A 16,034-nucleotide genomic window follows, 5' to 3' on the forward strand; every position below is an offset into this window, starting at 1 on the left:
AGCAGACTTGATTCCCCCGGCTCTGGATTTCCTCAGCGCTCCCCACACCCTCGGCCAGGCCTGGCCTCGCTGCAGCCTTGCTCCCTCGGCCCTCCTTCAGCCACCTCCCTAGGAACCCAGGGTTGCCCGCCCTCCTCCCTGAACCCCTCTTTACCGCCTGCCCCCTCCTCCCCTCCCTGCTCTCTTTAACATCCTCCCCCTCCCTCCTCTCACTCCCTTCCTGACCCTCCCTGTGCCAGACTCTACCTTCAGTGGGGACCCAGAGATGAATCTGACACAGGCCCTGCCCTCGGGGAGCCTTGAGCCAGGCTGGGTAGGGGGTGAGGCCAGAGTGTGGGGGGGTGTCAGACTGCCAGAGGAAGTGCAGAGAGCCTGGGGGTGCGGTGGACTCTGCTTGCGGGGGTGTCAGAGCTGATGCTGAAGATCAGCATCTAACGTGGGAGTGTATACAGCAGGGTGGCATAGCCTGCTGCTCGGGAGCGTAGACTGCCACCCCCCCACCCCCCCCCCCCCCCCCCCCCCCCCCCCCCGGCCAGCTGCCTTGGCTCAGTTCCCACTTCCAGCACTAACTAGCTGTGTAACAGGGGGCAAGTGACTTCTGTGCCTCAGTCTCCTCATCTGTAAAATGGGAATGACGCTAAAAACAGCACTTATCTCGTAGAGCTGTTGTTGAGAGAATTAGTTAATCTATGTATAGAGTTTGGGCCAGTGCCTACTCAGAGCAAATACCATTGAAGTGACAATTGTCATGGCTATTGTAACTGTGTACAGACCCTATTCAGCCCAACTCCACCCCCCGCCCCCCCCCCCCCGCCCCCAACTGCCATCCTTGCCTCTTGTGCTCCTGTGGTTCAGGGAGGACCTTGCCCACCTGGAAGTGGGTTAGGGGGATGGATTCTTGTGGCAGGAGGGGGGCGGGTCAGCGTATACCCTTCCTGGTTTCACCCTCAGTCACCTTTAGTAGTGTTCAGGCACCTTTCAGGGGTGTTACCCTCAATCTAAAGGGACGCATTAGCCCTCACGGGGTGGGGGGTGGGGGGGGTGGGTCCTCGTACTCCCTAGGGGTTTGAAAAGAGTCTAATGGATGTTACAGACCCCAGAGGTGTTCTCTCTCCTTCATGGGTAATAAATTCAGTCCACTGGGTGCTTCAGGCTGGTGAGGGTGTCCTCTCTCTCTCTCTCTCTCTCTCTCTCTCTCCCCCTCTCTCTCATTTCCAGGGGGCATTAAACACCCTGAGGGCGTTCTCTCTCAGCGGGGTGTTAACTACAGTCATCTGCTATTGCAGCCTCCCTGGGGTTGTTAACTACAGCTTAATGGTCCCCCTCCTGTGAGATGCTTCCTTCAAGTCAAGTAGGTGTAGGTGATACTGCTAACGAGTGAATACACAGCCCTGGTGGGTGTTACATTCCTCCTCGGAAATGTCTAACAACAAGAACCCTGGCTTTTATGGAGCAGCTACTGTTTGCTCACAAGGCAGGGCACACTGATGTCCATCTCAGGAATCCTCCCAACCACCTGGGGCTCAGAGAGGGAGCATAGATCATCCAAAGATGCACAGCCCAGAAATCAGGAAGCCGTCTTCTCTGAAAGGGGGTTCTGAGCAGTCAGATGGGTGTTGTACAGCCTATCTGGTCCTGGCCACTGAGGGCATCCGAGCTCTCCTTGGGGTCCTCCATACCCTCTGATTGGGCATTGGAAGCCGCTCATGGTTATTACCTACACTCTAGGGGTGTTTCTGACACCCTGAGATGCCTAGTCTCTCCTGGAGGCGGGGCTTAAAGATAGGGTGTGAAAGCTATCTTAGCTGATGCTTTCTGCTGTCTTATGGGTGCCACTAACATTCGGAGGATGGGTGCTGGGTACACCGTAATAAATGGCATCTTCCCAGAGGGTGTGCTGTTTTCCTGAAGGGGGGAACATACAGTCAGTTGCATTCTTTCTGCCTGGAAGGTGTCCCTTCTCTTTTCTCAGGTGCCCTTTCGCGCATTTAATGGTCACAAAATACATTCCAGTTGGTGTTTTTGATGCCCTGACAGTGTTCTAGCTTTCCTGAAGGGTGTTGTCTCTCTCCCAAAGGGCGCCACGTGCAGATGAGCCATCCTACCCCAGAGTGGGTGTTCCAGAACATTCAGAGCCACCCACTGTGAAGGTCCCAGGAAGATGTTCTCCACAGTCTGGTGGGTGTCACAGACACCCCAGGGGTACAGGTCCAGCTGGTGAGCTATCTTCAAGGATGCTGTGTACAGTCCGGGTTGTTCTAGATACCCAGAGGATGCTGACTTTCCTGAGGGTGTCTCAAGTTCCTCTTAATGACGGAATAGAGACACCCAGGGCAGGGGCTTCCCGCTGCCTACTTGAAAGAGTGTTGTTCCATGTAGAGACAAGTGAAGGAGTTCTCATTTTCCAGCCAAATGTTTAGTATTTTCAATATGATTATTTTGAAGTAGTAATGCTCAGAGCAGGGGTGTTTATTTGGAGCTTGGCATGGTGCCAAGTGCTCTCCCATGTTCCTGTTTAACCCTAGCATGTAGCTGACATTATTGCCCCATTTTGCAGATGAGAAAGCTGAGACTGGGGGATGTTTAGTGACTTGCCCAGGTGAGGAGTGGTGAATAGGGCTGGAGATGGGGCCTGTCTGAAGCCTTCTTCATCCCCTCATCACCTTGGTATTGGCACCCGGGGGTCAGTGGGGCTGGGGAGATCTCACAGAGCTGTCCTGGTCACTATTTCTTGCCCCATACACTTTCCCCTCTGGAGGCAGGTGACTCCAGGGGCGATCCCTGAGGAGGTGGCACTGAGGCTTGGGGGTGGAGCCTGACCTTGGGATGGGAGAGAAAAGTGGGGGAGGGAAGCAGCAAGGGGGAGAAGGAGAAGGGGTGAGGTAGGTGCGAGAGAGGGAAAAGAAGAGTGGCGGGCTTCCCTGGTGGCGCAGCGGTTGACAGTCCGCCTGCCGATGCAGGGGACACGGGTTCGTGCCCGGGTCCGGGAAGATCCCACATGCCGCGGAGCGGCTGGGCCCGTGAGCCGTGGCCGCTGAGCCTGCACGTGCTCCGCAACGGGAAAGGCCACAGCAGTGAGAGGCCCACGTACCGAAAAAAAAAAGAGTGTCTAATGAGGACCAGGGTCAGGCTGGGCTAGGGCATCTGAGTGGGAGCTGAATTCTGGGCTGGGGGCTGCTCTCAGGGTCGTGAGGCCAGTGGCTATTTCCTTGTTATTTCAATGGGAGCGGATCCTGGGATGGGGCCCTTCCCTGTCACTGCAGTTGTGGGTATGTGCTCCTGTGACCGCGTGGGCATGTGAAGGGGAGTGTCAGTGTGCCTGCCCTCTGTTCTGTCTGTGATTGTGTGTCTGTCCACATGCCCTGGGCTCGTGTGTCAAGAGGGTTTGTGTGTCAGGGATGGAGTGTAGCTGTATATCACCATGGATCTGTGTATGTCCATGTGTCCAATCTGTGGGTCCGCGGATCAGGGAATGGCTGTGAGTCAGGGTAGGTCTGTGTGTGCAGGCTGTGTGTCCATCTGTTGGTGTATATGCTTGTGTGTGTGTGTATGTCTGCTACGGCTGTGTATCCATGTGCCCATAGGCTGTGTCCTGTGTGTGTGTTTGCACTGTCTGTGTTAGTGTATTCGTGTGTCCCTATGTCCGTGTCTGTGTGTCTGCTACCCAGACTGTGTGTGTGCGCGCGAGTCGTGTCCAGATCCAGTTCTGCGTGTCCAGCAGGGTCACGTAGTTGCCACCTCCACCTCGTGCCCGTCGGTTTGTCCGCGCGTCCTCCTCGGGAGGGGCGGGACGCGGAGGGCAGGGAAAGGGAGAGGAGGGGGGTCTCCACCTCTCCACCCACCCCCGCCCGCAGCCCCCACTCCCTCAGTCCCGGGATCGAACATTATTTAGAGTCGCGATTCGACATCTGTTTTCAAATTTGATCAGCTCTGAACTTTATTTTCCGAGTTTGAGGAAAATTATATTCCATCGATCGCGCTCCCGCCCCCTCCCCCGCACCGCCCGCCGCCGCCGCCGCAGCCTCCATATATCTGCGCGCGGAGCCGGGCCGGGCGGCCGCGAGGGCGGGAGGCGCGCGGCGCGCGCCGCGGAGCAGCGGGAGGAGGAGGCGGAAGAGCGGGAGGAGGCGCAGGAGGCCGGTCGACCCCGCGCCCCCCGCCCCGGCCCTGCTGCCCCGCGCCTCGCTCGTGGCGCCGCCGCCCGCCCGGAGCTCCATCCCCAGCTTCCCGCGTCTCTCTCTCTCTCTTTGCGCGTCTCTGTTTCGGGGTCTCTCCATCTCCCTGTCTCTGCTCCGCCCCCGTCTCTGTGTCTCTGGCCGTCTCTCGGTGTCCTGGTCTCTCAGTGACTCTCGCTCCCTGCTCGCGCCCCCTCTGGCTCCGTGCCCCCCGGGGCTCCGGGCATCTCCCCCCACCCCGTCCCCCGCCCCGGTGCCCACTCTCCAGGACGCCGCGGGGGCCATGGCTGCGGGATCCGAACTTTAAACACTTCTCCCCGGACCGGTGCGGATGCGCAAGCCCCGGAAAGTGAGTGAGCGCCGCGGCCGGCGCAGGGGCGGGGATTCCTTCCCGGGGCGGGGGCCGAGCCGCGGGAGGCGCTTCCCAGAGACCTCCGGAGCTGGGCTCCCCGAGCCGGAGGCGGCGAGGCGGTTGGGGCTGCGTCGGACTCCCGGGAGGAGGGAGGGAGAGAGGGCTGGAGGTGCGCCCTCGGGGCAGGGGTCCGGGACCAGGGCGCTGGAGAGTGTGTCGAGAGCGCGGGAGATGTGGCGGTGAGAGCGCGGGCTGGCGGGCCGACCTGAGGGTGGGTCTGGACTTTTGGGGCGAGAGTCTTGGGTTTAGAGAGCAGGGCTGAGGGCTTGAAATTTGGGACCTGGGGGCTCAGAGCCAAGAGACTGGATGCTTGGGGTTGAGGGCGGACCGTTTGGGGCTGGGGGTCAGGACTAGGGCCGTGGATATTGGGGGCTGGGCTCAGCATGGGGGGTTGGATTCGGGGGGGGGGGCCGGGAGGTCTGGATTTGGAGCTGGAGTTCAGAGCTGAGGATCTGCAGACTGGGCTCTAGGTATTTGGGGTGAGGGGTCCCAGGGGCTGTGGGAAGGCCATTTGGGCCAATTCTGGGGTCTGCACACTTCTGGGCTGGGAGTGCAGGCCTGGCCGTGACCTTTGGGGGGGCGTGTCCTTCTGGGGACAGGTGGCCTAGTGCCACACACCTCTTCTGTCCCAGTCACTTCACAACTGTCCCAGGACCACGCCGGGCCACCTCTGACATCTCTTTCCTGGCTGGGTCTCTCCTCACTGACTCTCTGTCCCTGTCTCTTCCAGGATCTCTGTGTCCACCTCCAGCTCTTCCAGAATCTATCCCTCCGTCTCTGTGACTCTGTCTCTTGCAGCATCTGTCTCTACCTCTTTGGGTCCAACTCCTTAGACTGTCTCTCAGAATCTCTGTGCCTATCTCTGCCTTCCCCTATCTTTCTCAGCATCTCTCTGTCTCTCTGTCTCTGCCTCTCTCTGTCTCTCAATATCTCTCTGTCTCTGTCTTTCCCAGTGTCTCTATCTCTGTCTCCCCCTCACTGGTTTCCGCTCAGATTAAGCCGGGGACCTAATTCCAGGCCCAGGATCGAATTTTCTGGCAACAAAGGGAAATAGCGAATCGATCGGTCGCTCCGGAGATTAAGAGACAAGCAGCGCGCGGATCTATCACGGCTAAACGGCCCCCCCTCCCGCTCCCTCCGCCCGGCCAGCCGCCGAGGCCCAGACGCGCTCCGCATCGCCAAGCAGCCTCAGGAGCCTCGGCTGCCCGGCAGGCCAAGCCCAGAGCGAACTGCGTGCCCTGCCGCGGGCCAGAGCCCTGGGCGGGGTGGGAGAGCACAGCTGGCCCCTGGGGAGGGGTGGAGGGGGTAATGAGTGAAACGGAGGCAGCACACCACCCCAAAGAGTCGTGCTGCGCACACCTGTGGCCTCAGGTTACACCTTTCACCCACACCTGTCTATCAACGCACCTGTCACATCGATGTTCCCCCTTTGGACCTCTAGGTAACATTCGTCTCCTTATACCTGTGCCCTGTAGGTAACCCCTCTCCTCCACACCTGTTCCCTTCATCTGCCCCTAAAGGTATCACCTGTTTCCTTTCACCTGCCCCCCCCCCCCCCCTCCCCCCCGCCCTCCCCCCCGCCCAGGTAATACTCGTCCCTTGAAACCTGCTTCAAAGATGCCCGTGATATAGCTTACCTGCACCTCCAGGTAACACCTGTTCTCCAAAATTTGCCCTTTCCACCTGAATGCCTGCATCTGTCTCATTTCATACCCCATTATCCCTGCACGTGCACCACCCGACCTGCCCCCTAAAGCTCTAAACACACTTGTTTCTCACACATCTATATTTCTTCATCTCTGTCTTCCCTCAGGCAGTACCTGTTCACTCTCTCTCTCTCACACACACCCTTTCCTTTGCATGTAGGCACTCACACGTGCGTCCTCCTCTGTCCTCAGGTGACGCTCCCTCCCACCCTCCTGGCTCTCACCCATACCTCTCCCTTGCGATGCTGGCCTTGTCTACCATCACACCGGTCCTTCCGGAAGAGCGTCCCACGCACTGTCACTTGAGAACACACCTGCTTCGTGGCACTCTCTCTGCCTGCACCTAACTCCCTCACACTCCATCTCCCATAATTTAACATAAGTACACCTACTTCCAAAGGCTTCCCCCATACCTGTCATTTCAGGTAACTCATCCCAGACAGCAACACATGCGCCAACCCCACGTGTCTCCTAACCACCCCCGCCCCCCCGCCCCCCGCACCTGATGGCTCACACATGCAATAGCCCCCAGGTATCATGTGTATCCTTCTTCCTCCGGTCCCTCCCCTGCCATGATGTCTCCTACAAGCCCTTGTGCTCTGAAAGCCCCACCAACCCCACCTGCACACTTGCTGCTGGCCTTGCGTCCGACTCCTCCCTGTCTCTCTGTCTCTGTCTCTCTGTGTCTCCCAATGCACAGCTTCACACTTATACATGTTTGGGCAGGGAATCTGTCCTTGGCCACAGGTACCTGCTTCACCTGTATACCTGTCCTTCAGGTACTACCTATCCACCTCTCTTCTCTTCCCACATACCTAATTTCCCATGTTTCTCACTTCCTTTTTCCTTGCCTCACAAGGTCACACCAACATCTCCACACATCTGCCCGTTGCTCACCTGTCTACCTCAGGCATCACCTGCTCCGGTACCGCGTTCAGTCATTTCTTCAGCAAACAAGTACTGAGCCCTCCACATGCCACCTCCTTAATCTCTCTCTGCTTTCTCTCTTCATCCGGGTCTCTGCCATACCCCTGGCCTCCCCACTCCTGCCCCACAGACGTGCACCTGACACCCAAAACTGGGTCCCCCTCTAGCCTTCTCCTCCACCCACATCCACGTAGCCCTCATTCCTTCATAGCTTTTTCAGATGCTGTGCACCCACCCCACCCCTCTCAACCACCTGCCCACACAACCTGTCACCCCCACCCCTTTAGAGCCTAACTTTCAGATCCCTACACCCGTCTCCAGCCAGCTCCCCTCTAGTAAGACCTGTCCCTTTTCATAGAACCTGTCACCAGCCATCTACCTCCTCAGGGAACACCTTTCTCAGTGAGCATAAGTAACATCTGTAGCATTTGTTAAACACATATAAAACACATATAATCCCAGCCGACCACACACCTGCCCGCTGCAGCGTGCAGAAGCCCTTAAGTCAGAGGTTCTCAGACTGTAGCAGGCATCGGAAAGATCTGGAGCGCTTGTGGACCACAGAGGCCTGGGTCTCACCACAGAGACCCTGGTGCAGCAGGTCTGCTGAGGATCCTGAAACTCTGCATTTCTAACAAGCTCCAGGTGATGCTGCTACGGCTGCTGCTGCGGCTGGGTCACGGACCACTCACGAGTAGCACCTGCTCCTAACACGTCCCCGCCACTGCTTCTTAAACCCATCCCTGTGACAGGCGGCGTCCTCAGTTCTTCATATCCATTGTCTCATTCCATCCTCGCAAGACCCTCATGAGGCAGGCCCTTAACCCTTATTCCCACTTTGCAGAGAAGGAAACTGAACCCAGAGAAATGGAGTCATTTCTGGGCTCAGAAGCTGGTAGATGTTGGAGATTTGCCTCCATCTGAGGCCATCTGACTTCAGGCATCCAGGTGTCCTTGCCCCCCACACCTGCCTATCAGGGGACTGCCTTCTTCCATAGACACTGTCCACCTTGTCACTTTGGCATCATTTGCTCCCCAGTCACCTGCCAGCTACACCCCAGCCTCACGTTCTCCCTCCACTCCTGCCCTCGGACATGCCCCACCTCCCTGCTGGCACACCTGTCTCTCCCTGACACTGACTCCCCTGGGCCGAGCTTGTCACCTCATCCTGGCTCCCACCTGCCCCCCAAGCTGCATGGAACCAGCAGCCCCCTGCCAACACACACCTGTCTCCCCAGATACACCTTGGTCTCCAGAACTACTCATCTGGCACCTCTTTCCCAGCTCCTGTTTCCTATCTGCCCACTTGTCTTTTATCCCCTCTCTCTACTCCATCCCTGCTCCGCCTGCCCATCTCCCCCCATCTGCCTATCCCTGAATCTGAGTCTCTCTGTCTCTCTGTCCCGGCTCTTCTTCTCCCTCCCTGTGCTCTCTGCATTTCTCCATTTCTGTCTCTCTCAGTGTCTTTGTATCTCTCCCTATCTCTTTATAGCACCCTGACTCTCTGTTTCTCTGTGTCCTGCACTCTGTCTCATTCTCTCTCTGTCACCTCCCTCCTCTTCTGTCTCTGTCCCTTGCCCTCCCCTCTGACGGTGGAAATCTTGGGGGGCTTGAAGTTATACTGTCCCGCATTTGAGTCCAGGCATCACCACTCACCCCTGTGGGACTTTGGCCAAGTTACTTTCCCTGTCGGAGCCTCAGTTTCCACATCTGTGAAATGGGCATCGTGGCAGTTGCTACCTCCCACGTTGTGGTAAGGACGGGACACGGAGGGAAGCGAGAGAACTGGGGGCAGATAGGGGCCAACCTTGCCTCCGTGGGTCCCTCTCTGTTCTTGTCTCTTTCCCAGGGCCGCAGCCCCACCCGGCTGTCAGTGGAAGCGTGTGTGGTGGGGGGAATGGAGAGAGATGTGGGCAGAGGCGTCCTGGCCGGCTGAGGCCTGGGCATGGGACCCGGTGTGGGGCTGGGGACAGAGATCGATCCGCCTCGGCGGCAGTGCGCGGGCCAGGATTGCATCTTGTCACAATAATTTATTGCTCTCATCCCATCTGATCGATGGCGCTGAATTAGCACCGCGTGATGCCCCTGGAGCCCCGAGCCTCCCCCAGCCCAGCCGGACCCTGGCCCTTCTCTGGCCCTTGTGGGATCCCTGAAGCCCAGGCACCCAGTTCCAGCCAGCCCAGGCCCCACACCTGGCTCCAGGCACGGGGGTCCTGCCCTCCGTCCCTAACCTCTCTGACCCCTCGCCCCAGGTCTTGCCTCCCCACCTCCATCTCAGCCCCTGGGTCTCTGCCTTTCTGTCCCTTGACTCACCATCTCTCTGTCTCTGTTTCCCTGCCTCACTCCCTTTAGCCTGAGTTCCATTTTAACAGTATTTCCTGAGCACATACTTGGTGCCCAGCCCCATGACCAGGACACACAGCATCCCTGCCCCTTGGCCAGTACAGTCCAGAAGGGCTCTCGTGGTCTCTTGGCTCCTGGGACTGGCTGATCACACTTGCCTTCGGTTCCCTGCCCCTCCACCCGCCTCCCCAGCACCACCAAACCGAGGTCATTGCCCCTACACGTCTGTCACTGTCGCTGGTAGAGGGCATGGGGCCAAAAGGTCCAGCCCAGGCAGTGCCCCCAGGGGCATCCCTGAGGATGGGACAGGGAGACAGCTGCAGTTGAGGACCAGCTTGGTGTTGGGAAGAGGGTGGGGTTCAGGATGAGGCAGGGGTTGGAGCTGGGCTTGGAATGGGGCAGGTGGAGGTGAGGAGGGGTGGGGGAGGGGTGGCTTTTGGAGTTGGGGTGGTAGCCAGGAGCTAGGTCAGGCCCGCAGAAGGGCCAGGGTGGGTGTCAAGGTGGCCGTGAACCCGCACTTGGGATCTGCCTGGTTCAGCTGACCGATTCACTTTCCTGAGGCTCCGGGCTCTGCCCTGCAGCTCCCTGCAGCTCTCCCTCATCCTCTCCTTTGCCTCTGCCCTAATCCCTCAATTTTCCGCATCTCTGCCCCCTCCTCTCCTTCCTCCCTGACCCGGGGTCTCTCCTCCCAGCAGCTCTCTCCCCGTGACCTCCAGCTCTAATTCACTTTGTGAAGCCTCTCTGACTCACTCCCCTTTCCTGGGTTTCCCTAACTCGATCTCCCGCCCTGTCCCGGTGTCTCTGTCTCTCTCTCTCTCTTTGCTTCTCGCTCCCTCTCTGTCTTTGTGGGACTCTCTCTGGCCTCCCATCTTTTCTCTGGGTCTCTCCCATCTCTGTTCCAATCTATTTCCTGCTCTGTGCTGCTTCCCTCTTCTCTGTCTCTCTCTCGCCATCACGCTGTCTCTCTGTCTCTGTCTCTCTCCTTCTGTGGGTGTCTCTCCCTCTCTGTCTCCCCCCACCCCTGCGCTTCCTCCATCTCTCTGGGTCTCCCAGGGGAGGGGCAGGCGTGGGGGAGCAGCCTGGGCTCCGGGTCCGTCTGCGGTTGCTGCGCCTCCCTCCCTCTCCCTTCCCCCAGCGCTGTTTGGTAGGCGGGGTGCGTGGCACTGCGGCTCCCACCTCCCCGGGGACGCTCCCTCGCCAGCCCCCCCCAGTGACACCGTTCCGTGCGCTGGCCACAGCCCCAGGGACATCCGTGCAGAGGCTGGGGCTCAGGGAGAGAGACAGAGACCCACAGAGACACACACCGCCCCAGACAGAGACGCCAGCTAGAGGGAGAGACAGGGTGAGGGTGGGTGTGAGGTCTCCATCCCTCCCTGGCTTCGTGCCTTCCAAACACCCCATACCCGGCGCCACAAACACGCCTCCAGGCTGGAAGCTGGTGCCCCATCTGTCTGACAAACTACCCCTCTGTCTGTCTTGCACAGTCAGCCTGGGCAGAGGTTCCCGTGTGTGTGTGTGCGCGCGTGCGCACGCACGTGCATGTGTGCAAGCTGTCTGGACTGTGTGTGTCTGTGGTGTGTGACAGTGTGGTGGTGGGGGCTTGGCTGTCCTTTTGTGGGACTGTGGGACTTGTGTTGCAGCACGTGTAAATGTGACGTGTGGAGATGTGTGTGTTCCTGGGCACAGTGACTGTGCGTGCGTGAGAACTTGGGATTGAATTAAGCCACACGTGTCATGTTTGTGAGCACGTGTGTGACTTGGGTGTGATGCTCAGCTGTCTGGTGTGTGACAGCCCCAAAACTTCAGGGCTGTTGCCGTGTCCGGAGTTTCCGAGTCAGGCGGCCACACGGTGTGTCTGAGTGACCAGGACAGGACAGCCCACATCTCTGAGGGCCAGGAGGTGAGAAGCCTCAATAGCCCAAGGGAGACGGGGTGGAAGGGCCGAGAGTGCCGCCCAGGTGGGACCCCAGGGGCCAGGCTGGTGAGTGTGCGTGTGAGGAACACGCAAAGGACTAGCTGTGGACATGGCCACAAATCCCCGCAAATCTCTGTATCGCAGATTGGCTGTGCGAGCGTGTGGGGCAATACCTTGTTGTTAAGGGGGTGCTGTTGTGTGTCTGAGCCTGTGGGCTTGTGTCTGAGTCTGGGATCAGACATGTAAGGGGTGTGTGTGCGTGTGCGCGCGCAGTCATTTTGGAAGGCTGGATGTAACGGGCTGGATAAGGAGTTCATGACAATTAAGTGACATACTCTGTGTGACCAGCCATGAAGGGTGTTGAAGGCTGTGTGTGTGGTTGTGTAGTCACGTGTGACTGTTGGATGGTATATGTGCACTACTGTGTGAACCAATGCCCGGCGACGCGTGGGGCCGAGCCTCTGACGTCGTGGGAGCGTCAGCCTGTGTGTGCTGCTGCGTGTACGTCATGGGTGCCTGTGTTTTGTGTGGGGGTGAGGCAGCTCCTAAATGAGCCAGCCTGTTGTGAGGATGACACTGTGTGCCCTTGAGAGAAGTAGTGAGAGGTGTGTGTGTGTGTACACACAGAGACACCCCTGCCCAGGGTCAGGCCGGAGCATTTGGTGGATGTGGGCACGGGTAGGAGAGGGTGACCTGGGGAGTGTGGGGCAAGTCCGGGCAGGAGAGCCCCTGTCACCCTCCTGACCCCGTCCTCCCCAGGATAGCCATGGGGTCTCACTGGTGCCAGTGATGGGAGGTCCTTGAGCCTAGGTTTGGACGTGGCATGGACGTGGCATAATCTGTACGGACAGGTGTGAGGTGAGCACGTGCTAATATAGTGTGTGACGGCAGGCATGCGGCTGTGCGCACCCAGATGGGACACCGTGTGTGGTGTGTGTGAAGCGCGTCTGGTGGTGTGTGTCCAGAGAGAGCGCGTGCGTGCACCGGGGCCTGCTGTGTGCCTCTACTGTGTGCACAGGTGTGTGCTACACGGGTGTGTGGTGTAGGGAGGTGTGTGTCCCCAGGGTGTGTGTGTGTGTCCGGGTGTGATGTGTGTGCCTGTCGGGGTGTGTGCGCGTGTGCGTGCAGGGGGCCAAGGGAGAAGGGTCTTGGGCCGCATCTCTCTCCTCTTTAGACAGAGCCCCAGAGAAGATATGAAATTTTAAAAAAAAATCAATTTTCATTCCACTTGTGCAGATCGTGTTAAGGGGAGGCGGCGGTGGGGGGGGGCGCTGGGTGAGGGATGAAGGGGCTGGGGTGAGGGTGTGAGGCCCGAGGCGGCTCCCGAGGCAGCCGGAGCAGCTTAGAGAAATCAAAACAACTGGTTAAACCCCAGCCCAGGGGGCCGGGGTGATGGGGGCCTGAGGAGACAGAGGCAAAGAGAGATGGGGAGAGACAGAGAGGAACAGAGACAGGGAGAGACAGAGACACCCAGAGACAGAGACAAGAAACAGAGACCCTCAGAGATGGAGATATTTGGAGATAGAGGCAGACAGAGAGATGGGGCCACAAAGACCCTGAGAGAGAGAGAGACAGAGAGAGGAGAGACACTGACACCCAGCAGGCCTGAGAGAGGCTGGGATCTGTCTCTAGTGAGACAGCAGCAGAGGCAGGCATGGGCCAGTGCGCGCCTCACACACGTGCACACGCAGGGGCAGGTGCTGGCTTGGGACATCCACGGATGGATGGGTGGATGGACAGACAGCTGGACAGATGATGGCAGGAGCATCAGGACCCCAGGGTGGGGTTATCTCTGAGTGCCCAGCCCACCCAGTTGGGCTGTGGGTCTGAGTGTGGCTCTGTGTGTGTGTGTGAGGCCGCGTGTGTTTGTGGCCTTGCGGTGGCTGGCTGTGTTGGTGTGGTGTGTGCACCTCTGTCTCCTTGCGTGATGGAGCACGTGTGCACGCAGGGTCTCTGGTGCTTGTCTGTGTGACTCGTGTGCTCTCGTGTCACTTGTGTGTGACTGGCTTGGCTGTGCTGCTGTGTGTGCCTGGGTGTGTCTCTGTTTCTGTGTGGCACTGTGTCAGTGTGTGATTGTAGGTCTCTGTGTCTGTATTTGATTGTGAGCCTTGGTGTATGAGAGTGGGCCTATGTTAGTGTGTGTCTGTCTGTGATTTATGGTTGTATGTCTTTGTTTCTGTATGGGACTGAATCATGCTGTGTGTCTCGTGCATATCTGTGTGTAACTGTGTGTCTGTCTCTGGGTTGATGTCTATGACCAGGATGGTGTGTGTGTGACTATTTTGACACGCATGTCTGTCTGTTGTGTGAAACATGGTGGTATGTGTGCCTGGGTTGCTGTGTGGGTCTATGTGATGTGTGTCAGTTGTGACAGTCTTGATGTGTATGAGTTTGTGGACATGTGCATCACACATCTTTGTGCTGTGTGTTGTGTGTGCCAGTGTGGTGTGTGTCACTTTGTTGAGCTGTGGCAGTGTGGTGCGTGTGCCTGGGTCGGCGTGTGGGTCTGTGTAGCTGCTTTGCAGGGAGAGGAGGAAGGGCCGCTCTCGCCCACCCAGCCCCTCTCCACACTGCTGCACGCACACGCTACACGCGCACACACACATATTCGGTGCCATGGCTGCGGGCGGTGGAGATGGGGGGCGGGGGGTATGGAGGAAGCAAAATAAAATTAAAAATTAAAGCTTGCCCGGAGTCCCCATCCGCCCCGCACGGACTGACTGGGAGGGTCGGGGTTGCGGCAGGCAGCTCCCCGTCTGCAGTCACTGGGGCTGTGTGTCCGTCCTTGTGTCCGGTGTCCTGCCAGGCCCCTGCCAGGGCCGCAGCCCCAGCCCCGCAGGCCCTGCTCCCCCCATCGGTCGATCTGCGATCAATGGGGCCAGGGGGGCGCCGGGGGCAGGGCGAGATCAAAGGGGCCCCAAGAGACGGATGCTGGGACAGAAACAGAGATTCGGAGACGGGGAGACAGACAGAGAGACATGGAGACAGGGATGTTGGGAGGAGAGATGTGGGGACCCAGAGACATAAAAACAGGGTGGTGTGGAGACGCAGAGACGTGAGGACCCAGGGACGGAGAGACATGGGGACCCAGAGATGCGGCGCTGCACCCCGGACAGTCAGGGCAGACATGCAGGGAAGGGGACAGAACCAGAGGGGGTGGGGGCCGGTCCCCCGTGGGCCTGACAGGACACAGGAGGAGGACAGAGATGGGAGAAGAGGCAGGCAGAGACCTCGAGATGGCAGAGATGCGAGCGGGAGAGAGATGAGGGGGGAGCGTGGGAGCAGGCCCCGGAGCGCCGATCCCACGGCTCCTCGTTATAACGTGTCCGGAGGAGGCGGCGGGGAGTTGAAAGCGTCGGGAAGAGAAATCAAAACCAACACGGAAATGAGAGGGGCCAATAGGGGGTGGGGGTGGGGGGGTGCGGAGGCAGGAGGGAGGGGGGCCCGGAGAGGCAGGGAGAGCTGGGGAGGTGGGAGAGAGGTGGACGGGGCGAGGTGCGGGGAGTCGGGGGACAGAGGGAGATGGGGAGGGAGGTGGGGGCAGAGAGACGGAGAGAGTTAGAGAGGGGAGAGGAGGGGGGAAAAGAGACAGATGGTGCAGAGAGAGTGAGAGATGCAGGACCTGGGGAGACCGGGGGAAAGAGACAAGAGAAGGGATGGGGGACGGGGAGGGACAGACCTGGAAAGAGATGGGGGAGCAGACGTGGAGGACGGAGAAGTAGGGAAAGACTGAATGATGGAGGGAGAGAGAGAGAGACAGACAGGGGGAGAGAGCTGAGTGGAGAAAGGTGGGGAGAGACACCCCAGGTTGAGGGGAGACAAGGAAGGAGGGAGGAGAGAGACAGAAAAATGGAAAAGAGATAGTGGGAGGAGACAGAGAAGGGAAAAGAGAGACAAAGAGGGAGAGAGAGACAGGGAGGGAGATAAACGGAGAAAGTTGGGGAGCTGGGGTGAGATGGGGGTGTGGGAGCGAGGGCGGAGGGGCTGCCCCCAGGAGGGTCTGAGTGCTGGAGGGAGCGAGGGGGAGGAGCCTCAGTAGACACGGGGCTGGGGGCTGGGGTGAGGGTGGCCGTGGGAGACCGGACAAGTGTGAGGGCAAGTGGGCTGACAAGTCCCCTCTGGTGCCCAACGGGTGGGGTGGGGCTTACGGGGGAACAGTGTGTGTGGGATCTTCTGAGCAGCCGGGCGTGTGACAGGGATGGTGTGTATAAGAGTGTGTGACGGGGAGGGGTGCGGGGGTATCTGAGGGGCTTGTGTCTAAAGGAGGGAGGCTGAGGACAGCGCGCCCTCTGAGAGGTGGGGTCTGGCGGGGTGGAGTGGTGAGAGGCAGAAGGATCTGGGGGTTGGAGTGTCTGGGATGGGCCTCTGACAGGAGCAGATGTCTGAGGGTGTGGGTGACCTAGGGTGAGGTCTGGGTGGTGGGGTATCTGAGGCAGAGGGCTGACAGAAAGGGGAAGGGTCTGAGAGACAGGGATGGGCAGGGGATGGAGTGTCTCAGGAGAATTAGGTAACTGAGGAGAGGGGTGTCCGAGGGAGTGGGGATCTGAAAGGGGGGA

The sequence above is a fragment of the Monodon monoceros genome, unplaced genomic scaffold, assembly GCF_005190385.1.
Source record: "Monodon monoceros isolate NGI ecotype Baffin Bay Population unplaced genomic scaffold, NGI_Narwhal_1 Super_Scaffold_10, whole genome shotgun sequence".
Classification (NCBI taxonomy): Eukaryota; Metazoa; Chordata; class Mammalia; order Artiodactyla; family Monodontidae; genus Monodon; species Monodon monoceros.